At 30.2% G+C, this 15,723-nt stretch overlaps 1 protein-coding gene across 1 annotated transcript in view; it reads right to left on the minus strand.

Moving 5' to 3' along the window:
- The window catches only part of LOC119602934 (myb-like protein X), a gene marked incomplete at its 3' end in the record, with an annotated part of 44,090 nt that extends 31,130 nt beyond the window's left edge, over positions 1–12,960 (minus strand). Inside the window, exons 1-2 of the mRNA XM_037954740.1 lie at positions 12,946–12,960; positions 9,292–9,545 (exon numbers count right to left, since the gene is read on the minus strand). The remainder of the gene's footprint in view (positions 1–9,291; positions 9,546–12,945) is intronic.
- Positions 12,961–15,723: the final 2,763 nt, after the last annotated feature.

The raw sequence follows: 15,723 nt of genomic DNA on the forward strand, positions 1-15,723 counted from the left end.
AAGTCTATAGTCCAGACTATAGTCTAGACTATAGATCTGTCTATAGTCGAGACTATATATCAGTCTGTAGTCGAAACTATAGATCAGTCTGTAGTCAAGACTATAGATCAGTCTGTAGTCGAGACTATAGATCAGTCTGTAGTCAAGACTATAGATCAGTCTATAATCGAGACTGTAGAGACACTCTATAGTCCAGACTTTAGACTAGTCTATAGTCCAGTTTATAAATCAGTCTATAATCAAGAATATAGATCATTCTATAGACTATCGATCATTCTATAGTCCAGACTATCGATCATTCTATAGTCCAGACTATAGATCATTCTATAGTCCAGACTATAGATCATTCTATAATCCAGACTATAGATCATTCTATAGTCCAGACTATAGGTCATTCTATAGTCCAGACTATGGATCATTCTATAGGCCAGACTATAGATCATTCTATAGATCAGACTATAGATCATTCCATAGTCCAGACTATACATCAGTCTGAAGTCCAGACAATACATCATTCTGATCTATAGATCAATCTATAGTGAAAAATAGAGATTAACCTATAGTGAATACTACAGATCAGTCTATTGTCCAGACTATGGATCAGTCTATTGTTATAGATCATTCTGATCCATAGATCAGTTTATAGTCTAGACTATAGATCAGTTTATAGTCAAGAATAAAGATTGGTCTGGACTATAGATCAGTCTGTAGTCGAGACTATAGAGCAGTTTATAGTCTAGACTATAGATCAAACTGTTGTCTATAGTCTGAACTATAGATCAGTCTATAATCGATCTATAGTATAGATCTACAGATCATTCTATAGTTGAGACTCCAGCTTAGTCTATACCCTACTCTATCGATTAATATCTAGTTAAAATTGTACATCAGTCTCTAGTCAAAACTGTAGATCAGACTCTAGTCTAAACCTTTTTCCCCTTTTCGTTCCACTGTTCTTTAAATTCTGCAATTCTTTTTATACAATTCTCTTTAGTTTTGTTTCATGTTTCAATTGACATTTAAAACTTGTATATGTTTCTGTCTTTTTTCTTTCAGCCAACAACAACTATAGAGCAACAATATTTTATGACTGTGCGTTGGTCTGTCTGTCTATCGGTGTGTGTGTGTGTTTGTGTATCTGTCAATATTTATGGCTCCAATAAAATTGTTGACTAGTGACGTTAGAAACTGCACAAAAAGTCAACTCCATACAAAGTGTCTTGAAAATTTCTTAACACTTTTTTTCGATTCATTTGCTAAAGCTGTTAAATATTTCAAGTTGTAGTTGGCTAAAGCCGTTAGAGTAGATAAAAAATCGCTAAACTCAGGGTTATTTAAGAGAATGCAGATTTTTGTTTTTGTTTGTTTTAATATCAATTTAACAATATTTTTATAATGTAAAATATAAAGTAGTTATGAAAAACAGGTTTCAACATGGAAGTATTTATTCGAATTAAATGGGTTTTTTTAATTATTTATAAAGATTTTTTTTTAATGTGGTTTTGTTATAAAAGAAATCAATAAATAAAGAAATATTAAAACATTAAACCTTAAAACTTAAACTATTAAAAACCGTAGAATATAAACAAATTTACGACTTTTTGAATATCTGCAGAGAGAGATCAGTAGCAACATCAAATATTGAATACAGTCTAGAGTTGAGACTATAGATCAGTCTGTAATTGAGACTATTACTCAGGCTATGGTCATGACTATAGCTCAGTGTAAAGATCTGTCTAAAATCGAGACTACAGTCTATAGATCAGTATATAATGGGTCTATAGATGAGCCTATAGATCTGTCTATTGATATGTCCATAGATCAGTCTATAAAAGAGCTATATATCAATATATAGATATTTAGATGATTCTATAGCTCAGTCTATAGATAAGTCGATAGATGGTTCTATAGATAAGTCTATTGACAAGGCTATATATCAGTCTGCAGAGACAAGTCTACAGATCAGTCTATAGATCAGTCTATAGACAAGTCTATAGATCAGTGTATAGACAAGTCTATAGATCAGTGTATAGACAAGTCTATAGATCAGTGTATAGACAAGTCTATAGATCAGTGTATAGTTAATCTATAGATCAGTCTACAGATCAGTCTATGGACAAGTCTATAGATCAGTCTATAGACAAGTCAATAGACAAGTCTATAGATCAGCCAATAGACAAGTCTATAGATCAGTCAATAGACAAGTCTATAGATCAGTCAATAGACAAGTCTATAGATCAGTCTATAGACAAGTCTATAGATCAGTCTATAGAAAAGTCTATAGATCAGTCTGTAGACAAGTCTATAGATCAGTCTATAGACAAGTCTATAGACAAGTCCATAGATCAGTCTATAGACAAGTCCATAGATAAGTCTATAGATCAGTCTATAGATCAGTCTATAGACAAGTCTATAGATCAGTCTATAGACAAGTCTATAGATCAGTCTGTAGACAAGTCTATAGATCAGTCTATAGACAAGTATATAGATCAGTCAATAGACAAGTCTATAGATCAGTCTATAGACAAGTCTACAGATCAGTCTATAGATCAGTCTGTAGACAAGTCTATAGATCAGTCTATAGACAAATCTATAGATCAGTCTATAGACAAGTCTATGGATCAGTCAATAGACAAGTCTATAGATCAGTCAATAGGCAAGACTATAGATCAGTCTATAGATCAATCTATGGACAAGTCTATAGATCAGTCTATAGAAAAGTCTACACATTAGTCTATAGACATGTCTATAGATCAGTCTATAGACAAGTCTATAGATCAGTCTGTAGACAAGTCTATAGATCAGTCTATAGACAAGTCTATAGATCAGTCTATAGACAAGTCTATAGATCAGTCTATAGACAAGTCTATAGATCAGTCTATAGACAAGACTATAGATCAGTCTATAGACAAGTCTATAGATCAGTCTATAGACAAGTCTATAGATCAGTCTATAGATCAGTCTTTAGACAAGTCTATAGATCAGTCTATAGACAAGTCTATAGATCAGTCTATAGACAAGTCTATAGATCAGTCTATAGACAAGTCTAAACCAATTTATAGACCAGTCTATAGAGCAATCTATAGACTTGTCCATAAATTGATCTATAAATCAGCGTATAGATCAGTCTTAAGATCAGTCTATAGATCAATCTATAGATCAGTCTATAGATCAATCTATAGATCAGCTTATAGATCTGTCTAAAGATCAATGTATAGATTAATGTGTGGATCAGGCTATAGATCATTCTGTAGTTGCTACCATTGATCAGTCTGGAAAGATCATTAACACACAGAACATAAAAAATTTAATATTGAAATTTAAGAATTTATTTATTGTTTTTGTTTCTATCAAATCATATTTAAACATAATTAGCCTCCAGCTAAACATAAATTTTTTATTAAAAATATTTTTTTCCCGTTTAACATCTTTAAGCCCCAAACAAATTCAATTTGTTTCAGCAGAAACAGAAAAAATAAATCTTTAAACAATTTATCTGTTTATAAACAATTATTAAGATGCTTTTTAAATGTTAATAACACAGCCCAGACTTATAATGAAAAAAAGATAAAAATCTTTTATTACAGTTTTGCTGTTTAGTTTTGAAAACGTGCAACATTTGTAAGGCTTATTTTTCACAGTTTTTTTTTTACATTTTATTTTTCTTATTCAATTTGCTTTTCAAAACTGACCCAGTTTAAAGCAAGTGTAACGAATTGGCCAACTCTTAAAACATGTTATAATGTTTGAGATAAATACACTAAATTTTTAAAGTGCACATTAAAATTTTTGAACAAAAAAAAAAAAAAAAACTCAGAAGACACTTGTTAAATTTTTAAAAATTTCTTAAGATTAAATAAAGGGTGTTATATGTTAAAGCATAAAGGCATAAATTATTTATAAATTATGGTAATTTTATTTAATAATATTTAGATTTTGTAGAAAAAAAATATGGTTTTGAATAAAGATAATTAGTTTTATCTTAAAGCTATTCAATGGAAAATGATTTTTTTCTAAGTGGTTGAATTTTGAAATGTTTTAGTAGGTGGATGATTTTAAAATTCGTTTAAACGATCGCACAAAGCATACACAAGAGACTAACCTATAGTCCAGACTAGAGACTGATGTATAGTCCGGACTAGGGACTGATCTATAGTGATGATTATAGACTGATCTATAGGATAGAGACTGTTCCATAGTTTAGACTAGAAACTAATATATAGTCCAGAGACTGTTCTATAGTCCAGACTACAGATCGTTTTATAATCTATACTGCAGACAGATCTATAATATAGACTAGAAAAAGACTAGAAAACGTTCAAGAGTCTAGACTAGAGACTAATCAATAGTCTAGGCTCTGCTCTATAGTCAAGACTAGAGACTGATCTATAGTCTAGACTAGAGACTGATCTATAGTCTAGACTAGAGACTGATCTATAGTCAAGACTAGAGACTGATCTATAGTCTAGACTAGAGACTGATCTATAGTCTAGACTAGAGACTAATCTAATCTTATGTCTAAACTCTGCTCTCTTTAGAAACCGATCTATAGTATATACTAGAGACTGATCTTTAGTCTAAACTATAAACTAATCTATAGTCTAAGCTATAAAGTGATCTAAAGTCAAGACTTAAGACTGATCTGTAGTCTAGACCAGAGGCTGATCTATAGTCTAGACTAGAGACTGATCAATAGTCTAGACTGGAGACTGATCTATAGTCTATACTAGAGACTGATCAATAGTCTAAACTATAAACTAATCTGTAGTGTAAACTATATTCTGATCTAAAGTAAAGACTAGAGACTGATCTACAGTCTAGAGTAGAAACTGATTTGTAGTCTAAACTAGAGACTGATATGTAGTCTAGATTAGAGGCTGATCTATAGTCTAGACTAGAGACTGATCAATAGTCTAGACTGGAGACTGATCTATAGGCTCTACTAGAGACTGATCTATAGTCTAGACTATAGACTGATCTATAGTCTAGACTAGAGCCTGACCTATAGTCTAGACTAGAGATTGATCTACAGTTTAGACTACAGACATTTCTATAGTCTAGACTAGAGACTAATCTAATCTAAAGTCCAGGCTCTGCTCTGTATTTTATACTGGACAATGATCTATGGTTTATACTAGAGACTGGACTATAGTCTGGACTAGATACTGATCTATAGAATAGACTAGTCACTGATCTATAGTATAGACTAGAGACTGATCTTTAGTCTAAACTCTAAACTAATCTGTAGTCGAAACTATAAGTTGATCTAAAGTAAATACTAGAGATTGATCTACAGTCTAGAGTAGAAACTGATCTGTAGTCTAGACTAGAGTTTGATCTATAGTCTAGACTAAAGTTTGATCTATAATCTAGACTAGAAACTGATCTAATCTATAGTCTAGACTCTGCTCTTTATATTTTACACTTGACACTGATCTATAGTTTAGACTAGAGACTGAATTAAAATGTATATGAAATATTTGATCTTTTTTTGTTATTGTTTATATTAACTAAAAAGTAACCTTGACATTGCTTACTACATAAATATTTGTTTTAATTTAAATGGTTTTTTGTTGTTGTTGTACCCACAAAAATCAAAAACCGAGAAGAAGACTCAAACGACTTGTTAGTAGTAAAAGGCAAGTGAGTTGGCGGGAGTTATCGAAGCAGAACATTTTGGTTTTTTTTTTTTATTGTGAAAAAAATTAAAACAATACAATTGTTTTCTCAGCTTTAAGAAAAGAAACCGGCAATTTAATCATGAAACAGAGGGAAGTTTTTTTTTTTTTTCTTTAGAATTTAACTTTTAATAAAAAGCGTAAGATTTAATTTATATGTTCGGTTTTTTTTAAGAAAAATTCCTTTAACAAAATGTATATAATTAGTGATAGTAAAAATTATTTAAGAACTTAAGAATTTTGTTAAGTTAACTTAATGATTTATACACTCATTGTATGTTAATTTAAAAAAAAAAAATAACAAAAATTTTTTTAATAATTTTTGGTTGCTTCCCCTTGCCTTTGTTAATAACATTTGCACTATTTTTTTCTTTTTAAAAAATTTTTAAGTTTTGTCGTTTTTTTTTTTTTTTTTTTTTTTTGTTAAATAATAAATTGTCTTGTGGTGTGAACTATAATTTTAAAGAAACCAGCTTAATGTAACAGTATTTGTGTCTGTCTTTATTCTTTTTGTATAACTTTTTAAAAATTTAGTAATATTTCTTGTGTCTCTATTTCTGTCTTTCTTTCCTTTATAAGCCGGGTTTTTAAAGCTGGTTCAGTTAAACTATTCTTGTAGGTTTTGTTGTTAATACGGTTACAGGTTGTTGTAGTTTTTGTGTAAAACATTATCAGCAACAACCTCATCATCATCATCGTCGTCGTCATTGGCAGCACCAACACTGACTCTAAAACTCTGTTTAAAAGGTGTTTGTTTGTCTTTCGATTTGGTTGAATCAAGAAAATATATAAAATTCACACGTTTGTATTATAAAGCTTTATAGACTACATACAACAACCATAAAATAAAAGAAATTATGACAACAACAACCAAAAACTATAAACGGTAGTTTTGAAGTTTAATGAACTTTTTTAAAATAAATTTAGTTCTTAATAACAAAATACCTATTGATCTCAAAAATTGTAAAGAATGTCCAAAAATTTTCAAAATTTTCTAAAAATTAATTTCGAAGTTTGAAAAGCCTTAAAACTGAAACTAAAAGTGTTATACATTGCAAAATGGCGTTGGCATTTTAAATTTGTTCAGCGAATTAAGCTTAAAACTTAAACCTGTTGATGTTAGACAAAAAAAAATAACTGCAGGTTTTTCGAAATAATAGCAATATACCGTTTCTAACTTACAGTCTACAGATCAAGCTCTAAACTAAACTATAGTTCAGTCTCTAGTCTAGACTATAGATCACACTCCAGTCAAGATTATAGATCAGTCTCTAGTCTAGACTATAGAACAGTCTCTTGATAATACTACAGATCAGTCAGTAATCTATGCTATAGATCACTCACTCTCTAGTCTAGACTCTTGATCAGCCTCTAGTCTAAACTATAGATCACTCGCTACTCTCTATAGATCACTCTCTAGTTTAGACTGTAAATCAGTCTCTACCCTAGACTAAATAGACACTCTCTACACTAAAGATCACTATCTAGTCTAGACTAGAGATCAGTCTCTTATCTGGACAATAGATCACTCTCTAGTCTGGACTATAGATCACTCTATAGTCTGGACTATAGATCACTCTCTGGTCTAAAGAATTGACTCTAGTTTAGACTATAGATCAGTCTCTAGTCATGACTGTAGGTAAATATATCGTTTATAATATAGACCATACTCTAATTCAGGCTATATATTAATCCCTTGTCTATACTATAAGCAGTAAACTAGTCTCGACATATATCATTCTCTAATGTAGAATATAGATCACTCTCTAGTTTAAACTATAGATCACTCTCCAGTCTAGACTATAGATCAGTCTCAGGTCTAGACTATAGTTCACTCTCTAGTCTACACTATACATCATTCTCAAGTCTAGTCACTAGTCTAAACTATTGATTACTCTCTAGTCTAGGCTATAGATTACTATCTATTCTAGACTTTAGACTAATTTCTAGTCTAGACTATAAAAAATACTGTCTAATCTAGATTATAGATCAGTCTCTATACTAGTCTACAGAAAACTCTCTAACCTAACCTAAACTATACATTATTCTCTATTCTAGACTATAGATCACTCTATAGTCTAGACTATAGATCACTCTCTAGTCTAAACTATAGATCACTCTCTAGTCTAAACTATAGATCACTCTCTAGTCTAAACTATAAATCACTCTGTAGTCTACGCTAAAAAATACTGTCTAATCTAGGCTATAGATCAGTCTCTAGTCCAGACTATAGGACACTCTCTACCCTAGACTATAGATTATTCTCTAGTCTAGACTATAGATCACTCTCTAGTCTAGACTATAGATCACTCTCTAGTCTAGACTATAGATCACTCTCTAGTTTAGACTATACATAACTCTCTAGTCTAGACTATAGATCACTCTCTAGTCTAGACTATAAATCACTCTGTAGTATAGGCTATAAAATACTGTCTAGTCTAGGCTGTAGATCAGTCTCTAGTCCAGACTATAGAACACTCTCTAGTCTAGACTATGGATCACTCTCTAGTCTAGACTATGGGTCACTCTCTACTCTAGACTATAGATCACTCTCTAATCTAGATTATAGATGAGTCTCTATACTAGTCTATAGAAAACTCTCTGACCTAACCTAAACTATACATTATTCTCTATTCTATACTATAGATCACTCTCTAGTCTAAACTATAGATCACTCTCTAGTCTAAACTATAGATCACTCTCTAGTCTAGAATATAAATCACTCTGTAGTCTAGGCTATAAAATACTGTCTAGTCTAGGCTGTAGATCAGTCTCTAGTCTAGACTATAGAACACTATCTACCATAGACTATAGATCACTCTCTAGTCTATACTATGGATCACTCTCTAGTCTAGACTATAGATCACTCTCTAGTTTAGACTATAGATCACTCTCTAGTCTTGACTATAGATCACTTTCTAGTCTAGACTATAGATCACACTCTAGTCTAGACTATACAATACTGTCTAATCTAGACTATAGATCACTCTCTACTCTAAACTATAGATCATTCTCTCCCCCCAGACTATAGATCACTCTCTAGCCTAGACTATATGTAGATCACTCTCTAGTCTCTACCGTAGACTATAGATCACTCTCAAATCTAGACTAAAGATCAGTATCTAGTCTAAACTAAAGATCAGTTCTTAAATAAGTTTCGTGTTTAATATACTGATCACTTGCTAGTCTTAACTATAGATCAGTTTTTATTTTGATCTAAACTTCAATTTCTAGTTAAAAAATTCTTAATTTTCTCAACAAATTCAATTCAATTTTTAACCCATTTTTTCAAAATGATTCAATGATTATAAATTATTTTTTCAGCATATATGTACGTAATATACTAAGAAGATCTATTAAAGACCTTTTTTGTAACCATTTAAGGTTAGGTCACTTAAAATAACAATCTTGCCATAAATGTTACTCTTAACAATAATATTCAAATACAAATCAAATGACTCATTTGTTAACAAACAAAATAATAATAAAAAAAAACAAGTTTTATTATTTCAAAAATTTTTGCATTAAAAATTTCATGACAAAATCTAAAGAATATTAATAAGAAAAATGAAATCATTTTTGTAAAATTATAGTTTTAGAAAAAAAAACTTACCAGATTTTACGATGAAATATTTTAAAAATTTATAATAAATTTCTTGATGATTTGCTGCCAAAGAGGAAAGAAATTTTTTGCCATAATTTGCAGACGTATGAGGGTTAATAGTTATCTTCCTTGATGGACTTGTTTTGTTTTTTTTTTTTTGCTTTTCTTAAAGTTAATTTTTTTGCTTTTTATTTAATTGTCGTTTTTATATAAAAAAAATATTTGTCGCCTTAGATTTTTAATTAAAACTTTTGTTGCTGTTTCTGTAATAAGAAAAGGAAACAGAAAAAAAAACTTTTATGAATTTTGTTTTTTATAGACGAATAAATTTCAAAATTTATTCATATAAGGTTTCTTGAAAAACTTGTTGAAAATGTATATTTTTTTATGGTTTATTAACTTGTTATCTGTAATTTCAGGCGTCTTTTATAAATTTTTTTTAAAACACATTTTAATAAAATTTTTGCTTTTAAAGCTTTTTAAAAAAGTTATTTTTAACATTTTTTTAAGCTTTAGTTTACTTTTAATAAAGGAATTCAAAGGCAAATGTTTAAAAAAAATTTCAATATTTTTTTTCAAAACTTTTCTTTTCATTTTGTTAATTTTCAATTAGTTTTTTTTTCTGGTTATTTTTAAACTCTAATTGTTGTAAACTTTTCCTGAAATTTTTTCACATCTCTCTTACATTTTGCAAATTAAGAAAAAATTAACATTTTTCCCAAACGTTAAAAGAAAACTGAACAACTACAAAAAAAAACACACACACAAACTTGTTTTCAAAACAACAATTTCTAAATATTGTTTGGTTGCTGTTTAAAGTATTTTCGCTTTATGCTGCAATAACATCTATAGATGTTTGGTTAACACGGAAATAATGCCAAACCACCAACCAAAATAATAAAAAAAAAACAAAAATAATTTTCTTGGATTTTTTTTCTTTTGCAGTTTAACCACTTTCACAAATAAACGAAAAAAAAATTGTTTAAAAACGAGTAAAATAACAACAATAATAATATTTATTTAAAATGACAATGAATTAATAGAAATTAAAAAAAAAAATCCAGAATAGCAAAAAGTTTCACTTTTTAGTATACAGCCTAGTCTAAACTTGATATTCAAAACCTTCGACCAGTCCTCAGAATCATCTATAATCCTTAATATAGTCTGATCTATAGTCTTGACTATAGAATGATTTATAGTCTGGACTATAGACTGATCTATTGTCTTGACTATATATTGATCAATAGTCTTGAATATAAACTGGTCTATAGTCTTGACTATATCCTATTTTAAAGTTTTCAGTATAGACTGATCTACAGAAACTAGTCTAGAGTCTAGACTATTTAACACTCTCTAGTTTAAACTATAGATTTACTTTATATTCCAGACTATAGGTCACTTTCTAGTGTCGAATATAGATCACTCGCTTCCCTAGACTATAGACCACTCTTGACTATAGACTGATCTATAGTATTGATTATACACTAATCAATAGTAATGGTTAAAGACTGATAGATAGTTTTGACTATAGATCGATCTATATTATTGCTTATTGACTAATCTATAGTCTTGACTATAAATTGATCTATAGTCTTAACTATAGACTGATCCATAGTCTTAACTGTAGACTGATCTATAGACTGATGTATAGTCTGGACTATAGAATGATCTATAGTATTGACTATAGACTGATCAATTGCATTGAGTATAAACTGATATCTAGTCTTGACTATATAGAGACTTCAGAAATTAGACTAGACTATTTAATACTCTCTAATCTAGACTATAGCTCACTTTATATTCTAGACTATAGATCACTTCCTAGTGTCGAATATAGATCGCTCGCTACCTTAGACTATAGACAACTCTTGACTATAGACTGATCTATAGTCAAGACTGATTATAGACTGATCTATAGTCTGGACTACAGACTGATCTACAGCATTGCTTATAGATTGATCTATAGTCTGGCCTATTGACTGATCAATAGTATATATAGTACTATAGTATAGCTTATAGACTGATCTATAATCTTGACTATAGAATGATATATAGTCTTGACTATAGACTGACCTATAGTATTGACTATAGAATAATCTATAGTCTTGACTATCTTGCTAATAGACTGATCTATAGTCTAGACTCTAGGCTAATTTTCGTATGAGTATAGACTGATATATAGAACGATCTCTAGTCTTGACTATAGAATGAACCATTGTCGGCACTAGAAACTGATCTATAGTCTGATCCATAATCTTGACTAATTATAGTCAAGTCTATAGTCTAGTCTATAGTCTAGTCTATAGTCTAGTCTATAGTCTAGTCTATAGTCTAGTCTATAGTCTAGTCTATAGTCTAGTCTATAGTCTAGTCTATAGTCTAGTCTATAGTCTAGTCTATAGTCTAGTCTATAGTCTAGTCTATAGTTAGTCTATAGTCTAGTCCTATAGTCTAGTCTATAGTCTAGTCTAGTAGTCTATAGTCTAGTCTATAGTCTAGTCTATAGTCTAGTCTATAGTCTAGTCTATAGTCTAGTCTATAGTCTAGTCTATAGTCTAGTCTATAGTCTAGTCTATAGTCTAGTCTATAGTCTAGTCTATAGTCTTAGTCTATAGTCTAGTCTATAGTCTAGTCTATAGTCTATAGTCTAGTCCTATAGTCTAGTCCTATAGTCTAGTCTATAGTCTAGCCTATAGTCTAGCCTATAGTCTAGTCTATAGTCTAGTCTATAGTCTAGTCTATAGTCTAGTCTATAGTCTAGTCTAAGTCTAGTCTATAGTCTAGTCTATAGTCTAGTCTATAGTAGTCTAGTCTAGTCTATAGTCTAGTCTATAGTCTAGTCTATAGTCTAGTCTATAGTCTAGTCTAGTCTAGTCTTATAGTCTAGTCTAGTCTAGTCTATAGTCTAGTCTATAGTCTAGTCTATAGTCTAGTCTATAGTCTAGTCTATAGTGTAGTCTATAGTGTAGTCTATAGTCTAGTCTATAGTCTAGTCTATTAGTCTAGTCTATAGTCTAGTCTATAGTCTAGTCTTTAGTCTAGTCTATAGTCTAGTCTATAGTCTAGTCTATAGTCTAGTCTATAGTCTAGTCTATAGTCTAGTCTATAGTCTAGTCTATATAGTCTAGTCAAAATATTAGAACTTTATAATTTTATCCCAAAGATAGTTTTTGTATTTTGTAGTTTTTATTTCCTTAGTTTTGGATTAAAAGCACTAAAAAAATTTATGAAATTTTTTAATTTATCTTTCAGATACTTTATATATTTTTGCCTCATTTTACTATTTAAGAACTTCTGTTTTTATATATTTGACTTAAAAACGTTGATTTTAGTATTTAAATTTATAATATATCTTAAAGATACTTTTGTATCTTTTGCCCTGAATTTTGTATTTAATTGTAAACAATGTGATGATTTTATTATGTTTTATTAAAAATCTCCGTTTTTTATTGTTTTAGATATAATTTTTGTTCGTTGATCATTAAAATACTTTTGTATCATTGCGATTTTTATTATTTTAGAAATAAAATTTTTATTTTTGTGATATATATAATTTTTAGATTTATTTTTTAATTTTGGTTAATTTTTTTTTAAATATAAATTAAAATTTTTGTTTAATTATTTAATTTTTGGTATAAAAATTTCTTTTTTCAAATTATTCACTTATTTCATGCGTTCGCCCGTTGTATTATTCCTTTCCAAAGTTTAGACGTTAATGAACCTTTTCTCCCCATTTCTACTTTTGTCTTGTGTAAAACTTAACATAAATCTATTTTATTTTGCACTTTAATTGATTTCCAATCAAAAAAAATGGAGACACATAACAGCAACAACAACAAAGGCAAAGTATTTTTAATTTTAAATGAAAACACATCATCAAATACAACAAAAAAAATGGAATTCCTTTAAAGTTCCGGGTTTCGAAGATAAATAAACGACAAAAACGCAAACAAAATACTAAAGAAACAATCTCAAAGTTTAATGTTAAACGAGTAAAGGCAAAAATCAAATGAATTTGCAACAAAAACAGAAAAAAATTAAATTGCAATTGAAATGCAGACAAAATTTTATAAAAAAAAATTCAACTAAAATCAATGACACTGTTTAAAGCAAAAAAAAAAACTTACACACAACTAAAAAGAGCGAACTGCAGCAACAACAACAACTCTTTATAAAAATGCATTTATTATCAACAACACAATCATCATCAACAACAACATCAGCAGCAGCATCATCATCATAATCATTATTAATATTATTTTCATATATAAAATGTTGTTGTTGCTGTTGGTTTTTTTGTGAAAGTAAATGGAGAAAATAGTAAGATTTATAGTATGTGTGTATATGCAGCCTCTCACTCCCGAAAGGCATCCCAAAATCACAACAACAACAAAATTGCTGCATCAACATGAAAAAAAAACCAAAGAAGCCATAACATAGATTGTCAACGACGCACAATGAACTTGATCGATCGTAACGTATGTTTATTTTCGCATAAACAACAATATAAACATAAAAGCCCCAAAAACAACAAGAACAACAACACAACAACAACAAAAAACCACGACGACTTTTGCCTAAAGTAAACAAATCACACGAGCATCAAAGCAAAACCAACAACGAAAAGCAAAGAGCACGCGTCAATACAGAAGGAGATGTTGTTTGCTTGATAAAACCAAAAAAAAAAAAAACAATACAAGTCTGTCCCTACAACAACAACAACCAGCTAACTAAACTAATGTTGCTCCCCTTATACTCCCTTGACCATATATGTAAACGTGTATGTTGGATGTCTGAGAGTTTGCCTAAATCCCATTCATTCATTGTATTTACTCTCGAGGTTTTTAAAAGATTTGAACTTTTGGAGTGTGTGAAGAGTTGCCAAGAGATGATGCACTTTTGCAACAACAAAACTGCCACAATTTTAACAGAAAATGTCTAAATACAGGGATGGAACATTTTGACATCAGTTTAACTACAGTTAAAGATCAGTTAAGTTATAGATCTGTTCTACTTAAGATCACTACTTATTAAGTTCTAGTTCCATTAAAAATCCGTTTTATTTCACATAAAGATTACTTGTAGTTCAGTTAAAGATCAGTTCCAGTTTAGTTGTAGATCAGTTCTGTTAATGATCAGTTTTACGATCAAGTTCTACTTCAGTTGTAGATCACTTCTAAATCACTTAAGGATCACTTCAGTTCTATTACAATTGCAGTTTCAGTTAAAGATCAGTTCCAGTTTAGTTGTAGATCAGTTCCGTTAATAACCAATTTTACGATCAAGTTTACTTCAGTTGTAGATCCCTTCTAAATCACTTAAGGATCACTTCAGTTCTACTACAATGCAGATCAATTTACTTCAATTCAAGGTCAATTACAGATCAACTCTACTTCAGTTTTAGTTTAGTTCTAGTCTCAGTTCCAATTCAGTTCTAGTTCAGTTCTAAGCTTCAGTTCTAGTTCAGTTCTGTTCAGTTCTAGTTCAGTTCTAGTTCAGTTCTAGTTCAGTGCTAGTTCAGTTTCTAGTTCAGTCTAGTTCCGTTCTAGTTCAGTTCTAGTTCAGTTCTAGTCAGTTCTAGTTCAGTTCTAGTTCAGTTCTAGTTCAGTTCTAGTTCAGTTTAGTTCAGTTCTAGTTCAGTTCTAGTTCAGTATAGTTCTAGCTCAGTTCTAGTTCAGTTCTAGTTCATTCTAGTTCAGTTCTAGTTCAGTTCTAGTTCAGTTCTAGTTCAGTTCTAGTTCAGTTCTAGTTCAGTTCTAGTTCAGTTCTAGTTCAGTTCTAGTTCAGTTCTAGTTCAGTTCTAGTTCAGTTCTAGTTCAGTTCTAGTTCAGTTCTAGTTCAGTTCTAGTTCAGTTCTAGTTCAGTTCTAGTTCAGTTCTAGTTCAGTTCTAGTTCAGTTCTAGTTCAGTTCTAGTTCAGTTCTAGTTCAGTTCTAGTTCAGTTCTAGTTCAGTTCTAGTTCAGTTCTAGTTCAGTTCTAGTTCAGTTCTAGTTCAGTTCTAGTTCAGTTCTAGTTCAGTTCTAGTTCTAGTTCAGTTCTAGTTCAGTTCTAGTTCAGTTATAGTTCAGTTCTAGTTCAGTTCTAGTTCCGTTCTAGTTCAGTTCTAGTTCAGTTCTAGTTCCGTTCTAGTTCCGTTCTATTTCAGTTCTAGTTCAGTTCTAGTTCAGTTTCTAGTTCAGTTCCTAGTTCAGTTCTAGTTCAGTTCTAGTTCAGTTTCTAGTTCAGTTCTAGTTCAGTTTCTTAGTTCAGTTCTAGTTCAGTTCATAGTTCAGTTCTAGTTCAGTTCTATTCAGTTCTAGTTCAGTTCTAGTTCATTCTAGTTCAGTTTCTAGTTCAGTTCTAGTTCAGTTCTAGTTCAGTTCTAGTTCAGTCTAGTTCCAGTAGTTCTAGTTCAGTTCTAGTGTTCAGTTCTAGTTCAGTTCTGTCAGTTCTAGTTCAGTT

The sequence above is a fragment of the Lucilia sericata genome, unplaced genomic scaffold (assembly GCF_015586225.1).
Source record: "Lucilia sericata isolate MDLA Ls3-8-SP2 unplaced genomic scaffold, ASM1558622v1 Contig000265F_arrow, whole genome shotgun sequence".
Lineage (NCBI taxonomy): Eukaryota > Metazoa > Arthropoda > Insecta > Diptera > Calliphoridae > Lucilia > Lucilia sericata.